This window comes from Arachis ipaensis, chromosome B6 (assembly GCF_059453495.1).
Source record: "Arachis ipaensis isolate K30076 ecotype BB chromosome B6, ASM5945349v1, whole genome shotgun sequence".
Taxonomy (NCBI): domain Eukaryota; kingdom Viridiplantae; phylum Streptophyta; class Magnoliopsida; order Fabales; family Fabaceae; genus Arachis; species Arachis ipaensis.
In genome coordinates this window covers 2,988,370-3,006,173 of record NC_142441.1, presented here as the reverse complement: position 1 = coordinate 3,006,173, position 17,804 = coordinate 2,988,370, and the positions used below count along the sequence as shown (strand labels likewise).

The 17,804-nt window shown below is 37.9% G+C and overlaps 1 non-coding gene across 1 annotated transcript; it reads right to left on the bottom strand.

The window, feature by feature from the left end:
- Positions 1-1,610: 1,610 nt before the first annotated feature.
- LOC148554424 (small nucleolar RNA R71) lies at positions 1,611-1,718 on the bottom strand. Its single transcript, XR_015887549.1, has one exon. It is a non-coding gene; the product is annotated as a small nucleolar RNA R71 (small nucleolar RNA).
- Positions 1,719-17,804: the final 16,086 nt, after the last annotated feature.

Here is a 17,804-nt window from a genome sequence, read left to right as displayed (position 1 = left end):
AGCATTCTTGCATGCATTCATTGTTTTGATCTAAAAAAATTTTCATGCATTGCATCATTTTCATGTTTTTCTCTCTCATCATAAAAATTCAAAAATCAAAAAAATATCTTTCCCTTTTTTACTCATAAATTTCGAAAATTTGAGTTGACTTTTTCAAAAGTTTTTAAAATTCAATTGTTTCTTATGAGTCAAATCAAATTTTCAATTTAAAAATCTTATCTTTTTCAAAATCTTTTTCAAAAATCAAATCTTTTTCATTTTTCTTATTTATTTTCGAAAATTTTTAAAATGTTTTTCAAAAATGTTTTTCTTAATTTTATATCATAATTTTCGAAAATAACATCATCAATTAATGTTTTGATTCAAAAATTTCAAGTTTGTTACTTACTTGTTAAGAAAGATTCAAACTTTAAGTTCTAGAATCATATCTTGTGATTTCTTGTGAATCAAGTCATTAATTGTGATTTTAAAAATCAAATATTTTTCAAAACTAATTTCAATCATATCTTTTCAAAAATATCTTTTTATCTTATCTTTTTTCAAAATCATATCTTTTTAATCATATCTTTTTAAAATCATATCTTTTTCAAAAATTTGATTTCAAAAATATCTTTTCTAACTTCTTATCTTCTTACCTTTTCAAAATTGAAATTCAAAACTTTTTCAACTAACTAATTGACTTATTTACTATTTCTTATCTTTTTCAAAACTACCTAACTAACTCTCTCTCTCTAATTTTCGAAAATATCTCCCTCTTTTTCAAAATTCTTCTAATTAACTAATTATTTCAAACTTTAATTTTAATTTATTTTTCCTTTTAATTTTCGAAAATCACTAACCATTTTTCAAAAATAATTTTCGAAAATCCTCTCTCTCTCTCATCTCCTTCTATTTGTTTATTCATCTACTAACACTTCCTCTCACCCAAATTCGAACCCCTTCTTCCATCTGTGTTCGAATTTTCTCTTCTTCCCTCCTTTACATTACATTCTTTTCTTCTTCTACTCACACAAGAGAACCTCTATACTTGGGCAAAAAGGATCCCTATTATTATTTTCTGTTCCCTTCTTTTTCATATGAGCAGGAGCAAGGACAAGAACATTCTTGTTGAAGCAGATCTAGAACCTGAAAGGACTCTGAAGAGGAAACTAAGAGAAGCTAAATTACAACAATCCAGCAAGCACCTTACAGAAATTTTCGAACAAGAAGAGGAGATGGCAGCCGAAAATAATAATAATGCAAGGAAGATGCTTGGTGACTTCACTGCACCTAATTCCAATTTACATGGAAGAAGCATCTCCATTCCTGTCATTGGAGCAAATAATTTTGAGCTGAAACCTCAACTAGTTTCTCTGATGCAACAAAACTGCAAGTTTCATGGACTTCCATCTGAAGATCCTTTTCAGTTCTTAACTGAATTCTTGCAGATATATGATACTGTTAAGACTAATGGAGTAAATCCTGAAGTCTACAGGCTCATGCTTTTCCCATTTGCTGTAAGAGACAGAGCTAGAATCTGGTTGGACTCTCAACCTAAGGATAGCCTGAACTCTTGGGATAAGCTGGTCACGACTTTCTTAGCCAAGTTCTTTCCTCCTCAAAAGCTTAGCAAGCTTAGAGTGGATGTTCAAACCTTCAAACAAAAAGAAGGTGAATCCCTCTATGAAGCTTGGGAGAGATACAAGCAACTGACCAAAAAGTGTCCTTCCGACATGCTTTCAGAATGGACCATCCTGGATATATTCTATGATGGTCTGTCTGAGTTATCAAAGATGTCACTGGACCACTCTGCAGGTGGATCCATTCACCTAAAGAAAACGCCTGCAGAAGCTCAGGAACTCATTGACATGGTTGCTAATAACCAATTTATGTACACTTCTGAGAGGAATCCTGTGAGTAATGGGACGCCTCAGAAGAAGGGAGTTCTTGAAATTGATACTCTGAATGCCATATTGGCTCAGAATAAAATATTGACTCAGCAAGTCAATATGATTTCTCAGAGTCTGAATGGAATGCAAGCTGCATCCAACAGTACTCAAGAGGCACCTTCTGCAGAAGAGGCCTATGATCCTGAGAACCCTGCAATAGCAGAGGTAAATTACTTAGGTGAACCTTATGGAAACACCTATAACCCATCATGGAGAAATCATCCAAATTTCTCATGGAAGGATCAACAAAAGCCTCAACAAGGCTTTAATAATGGTGGAAGAAACAGGTTTAGCAATAGCAAGCCTTTTCCATCATCCACTCAGCAACAGATAGAGAACTCTGAACAAAATACCTCTAATTTAGCAAACTTAGTCTCTGATCTATCTAAGGCCACTGTGAGTTTCATGAATGAAACAAGGTCCTCCATTAGAAATTTGGAAGCACAAGTGGGCCAGCTGAGTAAAAGAATCACTGAAGCCCCTCCTAGTACTCTCCCAAGCAATATAGAAGAAAATCCAAAAGGAGAGTGCAAGGCCATTGAATTAATTACCATGGCCGAACCTATAAGAGAAGGGGAGGACGTGAATCCCAAGGAGGAAGACCTCCTGGGACGTCCAGTGATCAATAAGGAGTTTCCTTCTGAGGAACCAAAGGACTCTGAGGCTCATCTAGAGACCATAGAGATTCCAATGCACCTTCTTATGCCCTTCATGAGCTCTGATAAGTATTCTTCTTCTGAAGAGAATGATGATGTTACTGAAGAGCAAGTTACCAAGTTCCTTGGTGCAATCATGAAGCTGAATGCCAATTTATTTGGTAAAGAGACTTGGGGAGATGAACCTCCCCTGTTCACCAATGAACTAAATGCATTGGATCAACTGAGATTGCCTCAGAAGAAATAGGATCCTGGAAAGTTCCTAATACCTTGCACCATAGGCACCATGACCTTTGAGAAGGCTCTATGTGACCTTGGGTCAGGAATAAACCTCATGCCACTCTCTGTAATGGAGAAACTTGGAATCTTTGAGATGCAAGCTGCTAGAATCTCATTAGAGTTGGCAGACAACTCAAGAAAAGAGGCTTATGGACAAGTAGAGGACATGCTAGTAAAGGTTGAAGGCCTTTACATCCCTGCTGATTTCATAATCCTAGACACTGGGAAGGATGAGGATGAATCCATCATCCTTGGAAGACCCTTCCTAGCCACAGCAAGAGCTGTGATTGATGTTGACAGAGGTGAACTAGTCCTTCAATTGAATGAGGACAACCATGTGTTTAAAACTCAAGGATCTCCCTCTATAACCATGGAGAGGAAGCACAGTAAGCTTCTCTCAGTACAGAGTCAACTAGAACTCCCATATCCAAACTCTAAGTTTGGTGTTGGGAAGTCTCAACAATGCTTTGAACATTTGTAAGACTCCATGAGAGCTCACTGTCAAGCTATTGACATTAAAGAAGCGCTTGTTAGGAGGCAACCCAATTTTTATTTATCTAATTTTAATTTTATTCTTGTTGTTCTTTCATGTTTTATTAGGTTCATGATCATGTAGAGTCACAAAATAAATATAAAAATTGAAAACGGAATCAAAAACAGCAGAAGAAAAATCACACCCTGGAGGAGGATCTTACTGGCGTTTAAACACCAGTAAGGAGCATCTGTCTGGCGTTCAACGCCAGAACAGAGCATGTTTCTGGCATTGAACACCAGAAACAAGCAGCATTCTGGCGTTCAGACGCCAGAAATGCATACTGAGGAAGAGCTGGCGCTGAACGCCAGAAACAAGCACCTGGCTGGCGTTCAACGCCAGAAATATGCTGCATCTGGGCGCTGAACGCCCAGAACAAGCATCAATTCGGTGTTTAAACGCCAGAATTGTATGCAAAGGCATTTTACATGCCTAATTGGTGCAGGGATGCAAATCCTTGACACCTCAGGATCTGTGGACCCCACAGGATCCCCACCCAAACCCACCCATATTCTCACCTTACCTCCTAATAATCCTATAACACACTTTCCCAAAAATCCTTGACCAATCACCTCAATCTCTCTTCCCAATTACCCCCTTCACCACTCACATCCATCCAATCTTTCCCACCTACACCTACCCACTCAAATTCAAACCATCAACTCACCTCCATCTCTTCTTCTTCTTCTTCTTCATCTATTCTTTCTTCTCTTGCTCGAGGGCGAGCAACATTCTAAGTTTGGTGTGGTAAAAGCATAGCTTTTTTTGTTTTTCCATAACCATTAATGGCACCTAAGGCCAGAGAAACCTCAAGAAAGAGGAAAGGGAAGACAAAAGCTTCCACCTTTGAGCCATGAGAGATGGAAAGATTCATCTCACAAGCCCATCACTAAGAAAAGGATGGAGCAAACAAGAGAGCCCACTCATGGAGCTCAAGAAACACATGAGGAAGCTCACCATCAAGAAATCCCTGAGATACCTCAAGGGATGCACTTTCCTCCACATAATTTTTGGGAGCAAATCAACACCTCCCTAGGAGAATTAAGTTCCAACATGGGACAACTAAGGGTGGAACATCAAGAGCACTCCATCATCCTCCATGAAATTAGAGAAGATCAAAAAGCAATGAGGGAGGAGCAACAAAGACAAGGAAGAGACATAGAAGAGCTCAAGGACATCATTGGTTCCTCAAGAAGGAAACGCCACCATCACTAAGGTGGACTCATTCCTTGTTCTTAAATTTTCTGTTTTTCATTTTTTATGTTAAGTGCTTATCTATGTTTGTGTCTTATTACATGATCATTAGTATTTAGTAACTATGTCTTAAAGTTATGAATGTCCTATGAATCCATCACCTCTCTTAAATGAAAAATGTTTTAAGTCAAAAGAACAAGAAGTACATGAGTTTCGAATTTATCCTTGAACTTAATTTAATTATATTGATGTGGTGACAATACTTTTTGTTTTCTGAATGAATGCTTGAACAGTGCATATGTCTTTTGAAGTTGATGTTTATGAATGTTAAATATGTTGGCTCTTGAAAGAATGATGACAAGGAGACATGTTATTTGATAATCTGAAAAATCATAAAAATGATTCTTAAAGCAAGAAAAAGCAGCAAAGAACAAAGCTTGCAAAAAAAAAAATTAGCGAAAAAAAAATAGAAAAAAAAAAGAGAAAAAGCAAGCAGAAAAAGCCAAAGCTCTTAAAACCAAAAGGCAAGAGCAAAAAGCCAATAACCCTTAAAACCAAAAGGCAAGGGTAAATAAAAAGGATCCCAAGGCTTTGAGCATTAGTGGATAGGAGGGCCTAAAGGAATAAAATCCTGGCCTAAGCGGCTAAACCAAGTTGTCCCTAACCATGTGCTTGTGGCGTGAAGGTGTCAAGTGAAAACTTGAGACTGAGCGATTAAAGTCAAGGTCCAAAGCAAAAGAAGAGTGTGCTTAAGTACCCTGGACACCTGTAATTGGGGACTTTAGCAAAGCTGAGTCACAATCTGAAAAGGTTCACCCAATTATGTGTCTGTGGCATTTATATATCCGGTGGTAATACTGGAAAACAAAGTGCTTAGGGCCACGGCCAAGACTCATAAAGCAGATGTGTTCAAGAATCAACATACGGAACTAGGAGAATCAATAACACTATCTGAACTCTGAGTTCCTATAGATGCCAATCATTCTGAACTTCAATGGATAAAGTGAGATGCCAAAACTATTCAAGAGGCAAAAAGCTACAAGTCCCGCTCATCTGATTAGAGCTATGTTTCATTGATAGTTTGGAATTTATAGTATATTCTCTTCTTTTTATCCTATTTGATTTTCAGTTGCTTGGGGACAAGCAACAATTTAAGTTTGGTGTTGTGATGAGCGGATAATTTATACGCTTTTTGGCATTGTTTTTAGTATGTTTTTAGTAGGATCTAGTTACTTTTAGGGATGTTTTCATTAGTTTTTATGTTAAATTCACATTTCTGGACTTTACAATGAGTTTGCAGAATTTTCTGTGATTTCAGATATTTTCTGGCTGAAATTGAGGGACTTGAGCAAAAATCAGATTCAGAGGTTGAAGAAGGACTGCTGATGCTGTTGGATTCTGACCTCCCTGCACTCAAAGTGGATTTTCTGGAGCTACAGAACTCAAAATGGCGCGCTTCCAATTGCGTTGGAAAGTAGACATTCAGGGCTTTCCATAAATATATAATAGTCTATACTTTATTCGATTTTAGACGACGCAAAAGGGCGTTGAACGCCAGTTCTACGCTGCAGCTGGAGTTAAACGCCAGAAACACGTCACGAACCAGAGTTGAATGCCAGAAACACGTTACAACCTGGCGTTCAACTCCAAAAGAAGCCTCTGCACGTGGAAAGCTATAGCTCAGCCCAAGCACACACCAAGTGGGCCCCGAAAGTAGATTTATGCATCAATTACTTACTTCTGCAAACCCTAGTAGCTAGTCTAGTATAAATAGGACTTTTTACTATTGTATTAGACATCTTTGGATTATCTTTTGATCTATTGATCACTCTTGGGGGCTGGCCATTCGGCCATGCCTGAACCTTTTACTTATGTATTTTCAACGGTAGAGTTTCTACACTCCATAGATTAAGGTGTGGAGCTCTGCTGTTCCTCATGAATTAATGCAAAGTACTACTATTTTTCTATTCAATTCAACTTATTCCGCTTCTAAGATATTCATTTGCACTTCAATATGAATGTGATGAACGTGACAATCATCATCATTCCCCCACGAACGCGTGCCTGACAACCACTTCCGTTCCACCTTAGATTGGATGAGTATCTCTTGGATCTCCTAATCAGAATCCTCGTGGTATAAGCTAGATTGCTGGCGGCATTCATGAGAATCTGGAAAGTCTAAACCTTGTCTGTGGTATTCCGAGTAGGATTCAGGGATTGAATGACTGTGACGAGATTCAAAATCGCGAGTGCTGGGCGTAGTGACAGACGCAAAAGGATAGTAAATCCTATTCCATTATGATCGAGAACCTCCAGATGATTAGCCATGCTGTGACAGCGCATCGGACCATTTTCACAAAGAGGATGGGATGCAGCCATTGGCAACGGTGATGCCTCCAGATGATTAGCCATGCAGTGACAGCGCATCAGACCATTTTCACAGAGAGGATGAAAAGTAGCCATTGACAACGGTGATGCCCTTACATAAAGCCAGCCATAGAAAGGAGTAGGATTGATTGGATGAAGACAGCAGGAAAGCAGAGGTTCAGAGGAACGAACGCATCTCTATACGCTTATCTGAAATTCCCACCAATGAATTACATAAGTATTTCTACCTTTACTTTCTGTTTATTTATTTATTAATATTCGAAAACTCTATAACCATTTGATATCCGCTTGACTGAGATTTACAAGATGACCATAGCTTGCTTCATACCAACAATCTCCGTGGGATCGACCCTTACTCACGTAAGGTTTTATTACTTGGACGACCCAGTGCACTTGCTGGTCAGCTACACGGAGTTGTGACAAATTATGAATTAAGATTAATAACGTGCACCAAGTCATTGTTCACGTTGCCGGGGATTGTTTGAGATCACAATTTCGCGTACCAGCTTGCTAGCCAGCCAAGCTTTAAGTGAAAGCTTCGGTCCAAAACACTAGACATGGCCAATGGCCAGCCAAGCTTTAGCAGGTCATGAAATTCAACAGCAAGATTGATAGAAATCAACGAGCTCTTGTGATGATAAGTTGAAGCCTCGGTCCGAAAGATCAGACATGGCTTAATAGCCAGCCAGATTTCACGTATCATCTGAAACTCTAGAATTCATTCTTAAAAATTCTGAAGAACAGAATAAAATATTTTTTTTCAAAAATTAAAATAAAAGCTTAAACATAAAATAAAATTACCTAATCTAAGCAACAAGATGAACCGTCAGTTGTCCAAACTCGAACAATCCCCGGCAACGGCGCCAAAAACTTGGTACACGGAATCGTGATTGCACACTTTTCTTCACAAATTCGTGCAGCTGACCAGCAAGTGCACTGGGTCGTCCAAGTAATACCTTACGTGAGTAAGGGTCGATCCCACGGAGATTGTCGGCTTGAAGCAAGCTGTGGTCATCTTGTAAATCTCAGTAAGGCGGATTCAAATGGTTATGAAGTTTTTGATAAATAAAAGATAAATAAAACATAAAATAAGATAGAGATACTTATGTAATTCACTGGTGGGAATTTCAGATAAGCGTATGGAGATGCTTTGTTCCTTCTGAATCTCTGCTTTCTTATTGCCTTCATCCAATCATGCATACCCCTTTCCATGGCAAGCTGTATGTTGGGGGATCACCGTTGTCAATGGCTACCGTCCGTCCTCTCAGTGAAAATGGTCCGGCTACGGGTTACGTAGGGCTAATCATCTGTCGGTTCTCACTAGTGTCGGAATAAGATCCATTGATCCTTTTGTGCACTGTCACTGCGCCCAACAGTCGCGAGTTTAAAGCTCGTCACAGTCATCCCATCCCAGATCCTACTCGGAATACCACAGACAAGGTTTAGACTTTCCGGATCTCAAGAATGATGCCAATTGATTCTAGCTTATACCACGAAGACTATGATCTCACGGAATGGAAAGCTCTGTTATCAGGAGAGGCAACCATGCATTGTGCACCAGGAATCCAAGAGACATACACTTCAAGCTTTTGCATGTAGAACGGAAGTGGTTGTCAGGCACGCGTTCATAAGTGAGAATGGTGATGAGTGTCACTTGATCATGACATTCATCATGTTTGAGGTGCGAGTGAATATCTTAGAGTAAGAATAAGCATGAATTGAATAGAAAAAACGATAGTACTTTGCATTGATTCGTGAGGATCAGCAGAGCTCCACACCTTAATCTATGAGGTGTAAAAACTCCACCGTAGAAAATACATAAGTGGTGAAGGTCCAGGCATGGCTGAATGGCCAGCCCCCTAAACGTGATCGAGAGATCAAAAGTGATACAAAGATAGTCTCAAAATGATCTAAAGATGATCTCAAGATGAAAATACAATAGTAAAAGGTCCTATTTATAATAAACTAGTTACTATATGATTTTTTTATTGTACATATATATTTTTTGGAAATTTGACTCAATTTGACTACATGTATGCTTATATATATATATATATATATATATATATATATATATATATATATGGTAATTAGAATATTATGATGCATATAGGTAGCTCACATCTAGATAGACTGCATTGCCTTTCATACATCCTACCATTTTGCCTTCACTCTTTAATAGCTTCGCTTAAGCTTAGCATGAGGACATGCTCATGTTTAAGTGTGGGGTGATTTATAAACCACTATTTTATGATTTATTTTGTGCTGAATTGAGTGGAATTCATCAGATTATTCCTACACTTATTAATAAAATTCACATGTTTTATGTTTGCCTTCCTGATTTTATGCTATAACTAAAAACTCGCTTCCTGAGCTTTTAATTTGTCAAATTTTAACTCCTCTATATACCATTCGATGCCGTGATCTGTGTGTTAAAGTGTTTCAAGCTTTATAGGGCACGAATGGCTTGGAGAATGGAAAGGAAGCTTGCAAAAATGGAAGGAACACAAAGAAATAATGGAGATGACCAGCGAGCAGCGACGCGTATGCGTGACTGACGCGTGCACGTGATAAGGGATTTCACCAAAATGACGCGCACGCGTGACGCACGCGTACGCGTGATATGCGCCACGTGCAGAAATTGCAGAAATCGTTCCCAGCGATTTCTGGGCTCCTTTTGACCCAGTTCCAGGCCCAGAAAACACAGATTAGAGGCAGAATGAAAAGGGGATCGAACACATCAGACACTTCTCATTCACACAATTTTAGGTTTTAGATGTAGTTTTTAGAGAGAGAGGCTCTCTCCTCTCTCTAGGATTTAGGATTCCTAGTTTTATGCTTTTGAGTTGGATATTGATAGAGTTACTACCCCGTTGAAGTCTTGATCATTCTAGTTTGTTTTCTATTTCCTTAATCTTTTAATCCCTATTTACTTTGTTCATAGTTACATATGGATATCTTCAATTTTAGGAATTTATTAATATTATAGTATTGTTCTATCTAATGGAGTAGCTCTCAACTTGACTTGGGAGTTGATTAATAGGAGACCCTTGAGTTGGGAAACTCAAGAGCCTAGTGATAATTGAAAGTTGTAGGCCGGCCTTCTGAGCACTAATGCTAGACCTTCCCAAGGAAGAGGACTAGGACTTATGACAGACGTTGGTTTATGTACTTGACTTTCCCTTATTCGGTAAGGGTTAACTAAATAATAACAACAACCTTTTACTATTAATCTTGGGAAATCCAACAAGGATAGAACTTATGATTAATCCTCTCCTAGTCAAGGCTTTTTATTGTTATTAATTTATTTTCTTTGCAATTTTCTCTTCTTATTTCTCAATCCAAAACCCCGATTTACACAACTCATAACCAATAATAAGAACACCTCCCTGCAATTCCTTGAGAGACGACCCGAGGTTTAAATACTTCAGTTATCAATATTATTAGGGGTTTGTTACTCGTGACAACCAAAATTTTGCACGAAAAGGATTCCTTGCCGGTCTAGAAGCTATACTTGCAACGAGAACTTATCTGTGAAAATTCTTTACCGACAAAAATCCCGATCGTCACATGGTCCGACGGAGACTCTAGGACTTTATTTCGGAAAGTGTGAGGTTGGCGTTAAACTTGCCTTTGATGCAAGGAGACCCACATCCTTATACTAGAAGAGTCAACTTTGATCAAAGACTGGATCAAGTGCTCTCAAACATCTGTGTGGAAGGAGCACGGTGGAAAAGGGATTCCCAACGCAAGCCCATTCAACTAAGAAGGCTTGACCTCAAGCCCGTAGCTAGAGGATGGTTGGAATTCATCCAACGCTCTATCATCCCTACTAGCAATCGGTCAGAAGTGACCATTGACAGAGCCATCATGATTCAATGCATCATGATTGGGAGTGAGGTGGAAGTACATGAGGTGATACCTCAAGAATTGTACAAGATAGCTGAAAAGCCTTCCACCAAAGGAAGGTTAGCTTTTCCTCACCTTATTTGTCACCTATGCAATTTAGCTGGAATTGTTATAGAGGGAGACATGTTCATTGAGGAGGACGAGCCCATCACTAAGAAGAGGATGGAGCAAACTAGAGAGCATGCACATGAGCCTGTGCAACCGCCTCAGCAAGAAATCCCTGGGATACCTCAAGGGATGCAATTTCCTCCTCAAGGCTATTGGGACCAATTGCATAATTCTCTTGGAGAATTGAACATTAATATGGAGCAATTGAGGTTGGAGCATCAAGAGCATTCCACCATCCTCAATGAAATAAGAGAAGATCAAAGGGATATGAGGGAAGAACAACAGAGACAAGGGTGTGGCATTGAAGAGATCAAGCACTACATTGGATCCTCAAGGAGGAGTAGTAGCCGCCATCACTAAGGTGGATTCGTTCTCTTAATCCCCTTTTCTTATGTTATTTTTCTATTTTCTGTTATGTTTTATTGTCTGTTCTCTTGTTCTTGTTGCATGATCATCTATGTCTTAAAGTTATAAAATGTTCCATATATCTCTCACCTTACTTAAAAGAAAATTTTATTTGAAAAAGAATTGAGAGATACATGAATTTTGACTTTATCTTAAGAATAGTTCAATTATCTTGATGTGGTGTCATTGCTTTTGTTTTCTGAATGTATGAATGAACAGTGCATAATTGAAATTGGAATTAAGAATGTTGGCTCTTGAAAGAATGATGAAAAAGGAGAAGTATTATTGGTAATCTGAAAAATCCAAAAATTGATTCTTGAAGCAAGAAAAAGCAGCAAAAAAAAAAAAACAATAAAAGAAAAAAATTATATGCTTATGCAAAAAAAAAAAAGCAGAAAAAGAAATAAAAAGAGAGAAAAAGCCAATAGCTCTTTAAACCAAAAGGCAAGAGCAAAAAGCTAATATCCCTTTAAAGCAAAAGGCAAGGGTAAAAGGATCCAAGACTTTGAGCATCAATGGTTGGGAAGGCCAAAAAGAAACAAAATCTTGGCCTAAGCACTCCAAATGGACAGTGTCCCTAACTATATGCTTGTGGTGTGAAGGTCTCAAGTAAAAAGTTTGAGACTGAGCAGTTAAAATCGTGATCCAAAGCAAAAAGAGTGTGCTTAAGAACTCTAGACACCTCTATCTGGGGATTCTAGAAAAGCTGAACCACAATCCAAAAGGGTTCACCCAGTTAAGTGTCTGTGGCATTTATGTATCCGGTGGTAATACTGGAAAACAAAGTGCTTAGGGTCACGGCCAAGATTCTAAAAAGCTATGTTCAAGAATAAAAAAGAACTAAACTAGAAGAGTCAATAATATCATCTGGATTCTAAGTTCCTAAAGAGACCAACACTTCTGAGTTTCAATGGATAGTGAGATGCCAAAACTATTCAGAAGCAAAAAGCTATTAAGTGTCGCTCATCTAATTGAAACTGAGCTTCATTGACAACTCTGAGATTTATTGTATCTTACTCTTCTTTTTATCCTACTTTGTTTTTAGTTTCTTAGGGACAAGCCACAGTTTAAGTTTGGTGTTGTGATGAGCGGATATTTTATACGCTTTTTGGTATCATTTTCATATAGTTTTTAGTATGTTTTGTTTAAGTTTTATTAAGTTTTTATAGGTTTTAGTGTAATATTCACATTTTTGGATTCTACTTTGAGTTTTTTGTTTTTATGCACTTTCAAGTATTTTTTGGCTGAAAATGAGGAGCTGGAGCAAAAGTCTGATTCAGAGACAGAGAAAGTGCTGCAGATGCTGTCAAGATCTGACCTTCTTGCACTCAAAAGAGCTTTTCTGGAGCTACAGAAGTCCAAATGGAGCATTCTCAACGGCTATGGAAAGCTAACATCCAGGGATTTCCAGAAATATATAATAGTCTATATTTTGCTTCAGAATTAAAGGCCCAAAACTGGCATTCAATGCCAGCCATCTACCCTAGTCCAAGCGTCCAACGCCCAAAGAGGAGTGGCCAATGTCCAACGCCCATAAAGGTGTCCCCAACCAGCGTTCAATTCCCAAGGAGCATCCTAGCACGTGGAGATCACTTAAGCTCAGCCCAAACACTCACTAAGTGAGCCTCGGAAGTGGATTTTTGCACTAAAAGACTGTTTTACCCTTCTTATGTAATCCTTAGTCATCAGTCTAGTATTTATTTGAGAACTTTTACACTTTTGAGAGAGTCGAAGAGACCTTTTCGAACACTTTACATGTTTTCATTGTATTTTCTATCAGTATGAGTCTCTAAACCTCCTAGGTTGAGGGAAGGAGCTCTGCTGAGCTTTATGGATTAATGAAAGTATTATTGTTCTATCTTCAATCCGTGTCTGATTCTCTATTCTAAGATGTATCTTCGTTCTTCATCCTTATGAATGCGTTAAAGCGGCATAAGGTTATCTCATTCTACATAGGTTCAGAGTGAGTCTTTCATCAGACAATGATGAACAACTAGCTTGATTATACATCTCTTAGACGGCTAATCCACGACTTTGTTGGGGACTTCTCGAGACACCAGTTCAGCCGAGGTATGGGAATATTAGAGTCTTTGTGGTAGAGGCTAGAACCAAAGGCGAAGCATTCTCTGATCTGGAAGATTCAACCTTGTCTATGGCGTTTTGAATAGGCTCACTAAGGGGAATGGACTGCAGGATCTTCACCCTCAATCAGACTGGATCTACACTAACCCTGGGGTTCAGCTCTAGAGGAGAATCGGCTACCTCTCAAGAAAGGCGTTGATCACATACAGCGTGCCAAAGAAGAAATCATTCACAGTTGGAGGAGACAGTAAAACCGAATTGATCCAGAAGAATAAAGCATTTCCGAAGCCTTAACCATCTTCTTATCATTGCTTTCACCATCAATTGAGTAACGTTTTCTTTATTTTACTTTTATGTGTTTTAAACAAACAAACAACTTTTCTATATGCCTGACTAAGATCTAAAAGATAACCATAACTTGCTTCAAATCACAATCCTCGAGGGATCGACCCTGACTCACTCATGTATTATTTGGAGGACCCAGTGCACTTGTTTGTTCAGTTGTGCGAAGTTTAATTTCGTGCACCAGTTATCAGCCAGGGCAGTGGGCTTATTACCTTCGTTGGGATTAAAATTGGATGTGGTTCGGGGTTCATTGTTGTGAGACAGGGGGTAGTTAGCTTGTTTTGGGATCTTGCTTGCTAGGGGTTCATTGCCAGGCATTGTTACATCTTTCTCATTAGGCTTGGCAGGGTTATCTTTTTTTAGTGCTTCAAGGTTGGTTTTGTTTTCCATCTTGACCTTGGATTCACCAACCACTCTGAGCTCATCATGCTCATCATCAACATACAGAACAATCTCTTTCCCCTCTAGAAGTTCGGGTGATGACACTGCATGCTCAAAGTAAATATCAACTAGTCCATCATTCTCTTGAGCCATGAAACACGTCTCTCTTAATTCATCATCAGAATTCAGAGCTCTTAAACCACTATCTAAACTCCTCCTAGGAACATTGGTGCAGAATTTACAACCACAAACTAACCGACAAGTGCACCGGGTCGTACCAAGTAGTACCTCAAGTGAATGAGGGTCGATCCCACGAGGATTGATGGACTAAGCAACAATGGTTAAGTGATTTACTTAGTTAGACAAACAGAAAATGGTGTTTGAGAGTTCAAAGAGCATTAAACAGTAATTTCAGAAAATTAAAAGACAGACAAATAAATAAGTTGGGAATAAAATATGGAGAGAGCAGCTAAGGTTTTAGAGTTATCTATTTTCCGGATTGACTTTTCTTATTAACTATTTTAATCATGTAAGATTTAATTCATGGCAAACTATATGTGACTAGACCCTAATTCCTTAGACCTTTCTAGTCTCCTCTAAAATTCATCAACCGCCAATTCCTTGGTCAATTAATTCCAATTAAGGGGTGACGTTCAATTCTAGCTATATGCCACAGAAATCCTAATTACCTAAATATAAGAGGATTATATGTCACGTATCCCGTTAAATCCAGATAATTAGAAATTTAGGAGAATATATTTTCAAGCTGTTGTTCAAGTAAAGAGCTTTTCCAAGTTATACAAGAACTCAATTAGAAAGAGGTCATACTTCTGTTCCACCCAATTTCATAAGAAAAAGAAGGAAAACAATTCTTAAATTATAAATCAATACATGAATTAAAATAGAAAAACAATAGAATCAATCCATACAAATAGACAGAGCTCATAACATTAACAGTGGAGGTTTAGTTGCTCATGGTTCAGGGAGGAAAACTAGGATTCAGGTAAACTGTAATTTACAGAATGAAAATAGAATGGAATAATCCCTAGAAGAGAAGTTTCTTTTCTCTTTTATATCTAATCCTAATTAATTTTAAATTATAATTTTAAAAACTAAATAATATCTTTTCCTATTTTAAAATAAAAAATAAAGTTTAAATCAGAATTAATTAAAGCAATCCGCGCATCTTCAATTGATGAATGGGGGCCACTTGCTTCGTAGGAAGGCACGCCTAACTTGGCACAGAGCTGCGCCTTACTTGGAGTCACTAGTGTGTGTTGGTGTGCATTGCTTGAGCACTGCGCCTTACTTGAGTATATCCTGCACCTAACTTGAAAGGAGTAACTTCTCTTGCGTGTTGTTGTTGAGCATTGCGCCTAACTTGAGAGATCTCAAGTTAGGCGCAACCTAGGCAGAGCTTCTTGGGCGTTCTTCTTTCATCCTTGCGCCTAACTTGAGAAATCTCAAGTTAGGCGCAACCTTGGCTGCACAAGTGGAGAAGAAGTATAAACTATTATATATCGTTGGAAAGCTCTAGAAATTAGCTTTCCAACGCCTCTAGAATCACGTTTATTGGACCTCTTTAGCTCGAGATATTTAGGTTTGAGCGCAGAGAGGTCAGAGTTGACAACATCATTCGCCTTCTTCTCTTTTTCTGCGGAAACTCCATCAAATCTAGCCAAATGCTACCTAAAATAAACAGAATTTCACACAACTCAAAGTAACATCCATAGTGGCTAAAAGATAATTAATTCTTGATTAAACTCAACAAATTAAATGCAAATTCACTAGAAAAAGATAGGAAAGATGCTCATGCATCACAACACCAAACTTGAATTGTTGCTTGTCCTCAAGCAACCAAACTAATATAGGCTTAGGATGTGAATTCGCATGAGAATGAGAGTTCGATTAAGCTCATGTCTCTTCTTATAGTGGGGTTTACAACTGTAATCCTGAATAGTTTTGGCATCTCACTCTCCTTTGAATCAGAAGGTTGTCACTGTCATTCGGAATTAGAATCCGGATAATATTATGAATTCTAATCTTTTGTACTTCAATTTAATCCTTGAACACAGCAAATTTCCTTTGATGCTCTTTTCTTTGGTGCTTTGCACCTTGAGCCTAGCCGTGACTTTAAATGTTTTGTCTCAAGCTTCACTTGACACAAAAACACCACAAGCACTTAACTGGGGAACTCTCTTTAAGTTCTGATTTTTCTTTCAGTTACTCCTAGACAGTGGTGCTCAAAGCCTTTGGCATACTCTTGTCAAATGCATTTGATCTCGACTCTTGGTGTTCTGTCTCAAGGATTACTTGACACAATCACACCACAAGCATATGACCAGGGAAACAACTCTTTGAGCTTTTAATCATGTCTGACCTCCCTAGTCATTGATACTCAGAGCCTTGGACCTTGGTTTTATTTTTCTTTTGCTGTTTCTTCTGCTTCAAGGATTAAACTTTCACTTATTGCAGAGAATTCATAATAGTTCTCTAAATTCCTGTTCCTTGTACATCAACATTCTTTGATTCAAATTTAAATATGCACTGTTCATGTCATGCATTCAGAGTCACAAAAATACCACCACATTTGCATAAATGATACTACTCTTAAAATTAAACCCAATTTCTCATGCACTACATCTTTTCTTCTTTCTTTTTTATTTCAAGCTCAGTGGGCAGTACATGAGACACCTTTCAATATTAAAGCAAATAACAGAAAATTTCAAAATAGTAGAACTAAACTAGAACCTAGGAATTTATCTAATAAAGGATCATGCAATAATAAAATAAACAGAAAACAGGAATATGACATAATAAGAATGAGAGGAAATATAGAATGAAAAGAACTCAACCACCTCAGTTATCCTAGTGGCCATCTCATTCCTCCGGCTGTGCTCCTCCAATACCAAACTTAAAAGTTTGCTTATCCCCAAGCAAAGTAAAACTCCAGGGTATCAAAAATTCTTTTTAATTGCTCTTATTCCTATTCTAATCACTTTGCATAACCAAAACACAACACATGTAAAACAAGAAAAATTCAAAAAAAAATTGATAAAGTAATTTAAAATCAAAACTAAAATAACTATAATGCTAAAATAAAAAGAACTATGAAATTAAAACCAAAGTAACTGCAAAACCAAGGATACTAGTAGTTGGGTTGCCTTCCAACAAGCGCTTCTTTAATGTCACTAGCTTGATACTTAATTGTTGAATTTTCTTCCTCTTCTTCCAGTTGGTTAAAAGAAATATCTCCAAGAGGGGAGAGGTGAAAATTAGTGCCCCCTGATATAAATTACTCCTAACAAGCTTTCTTTTACTGTGTTTAACTTGATTCACCTTGCTTGTTGGTGTAGAGGTTGGATTGTTTTTTGTTGACCTTCTCTTTTTCATGGATATTTTCTTTTGTTTCTTGGTCACAATCCCCTTTTTAGTGCTTTTCTTGGTTGCCTTCACTTCTTTGATTTCAAAATTTGGGTGTTGTGTGATGGTTAGAGTGTACCCTTCATCAAGAACTTCTTGAATTAACTCACTCTCTATGCCACTCTCTGCTTCATTGGAGTGTAGATTCCCATAATTGTTTTCATCCCTTACAAC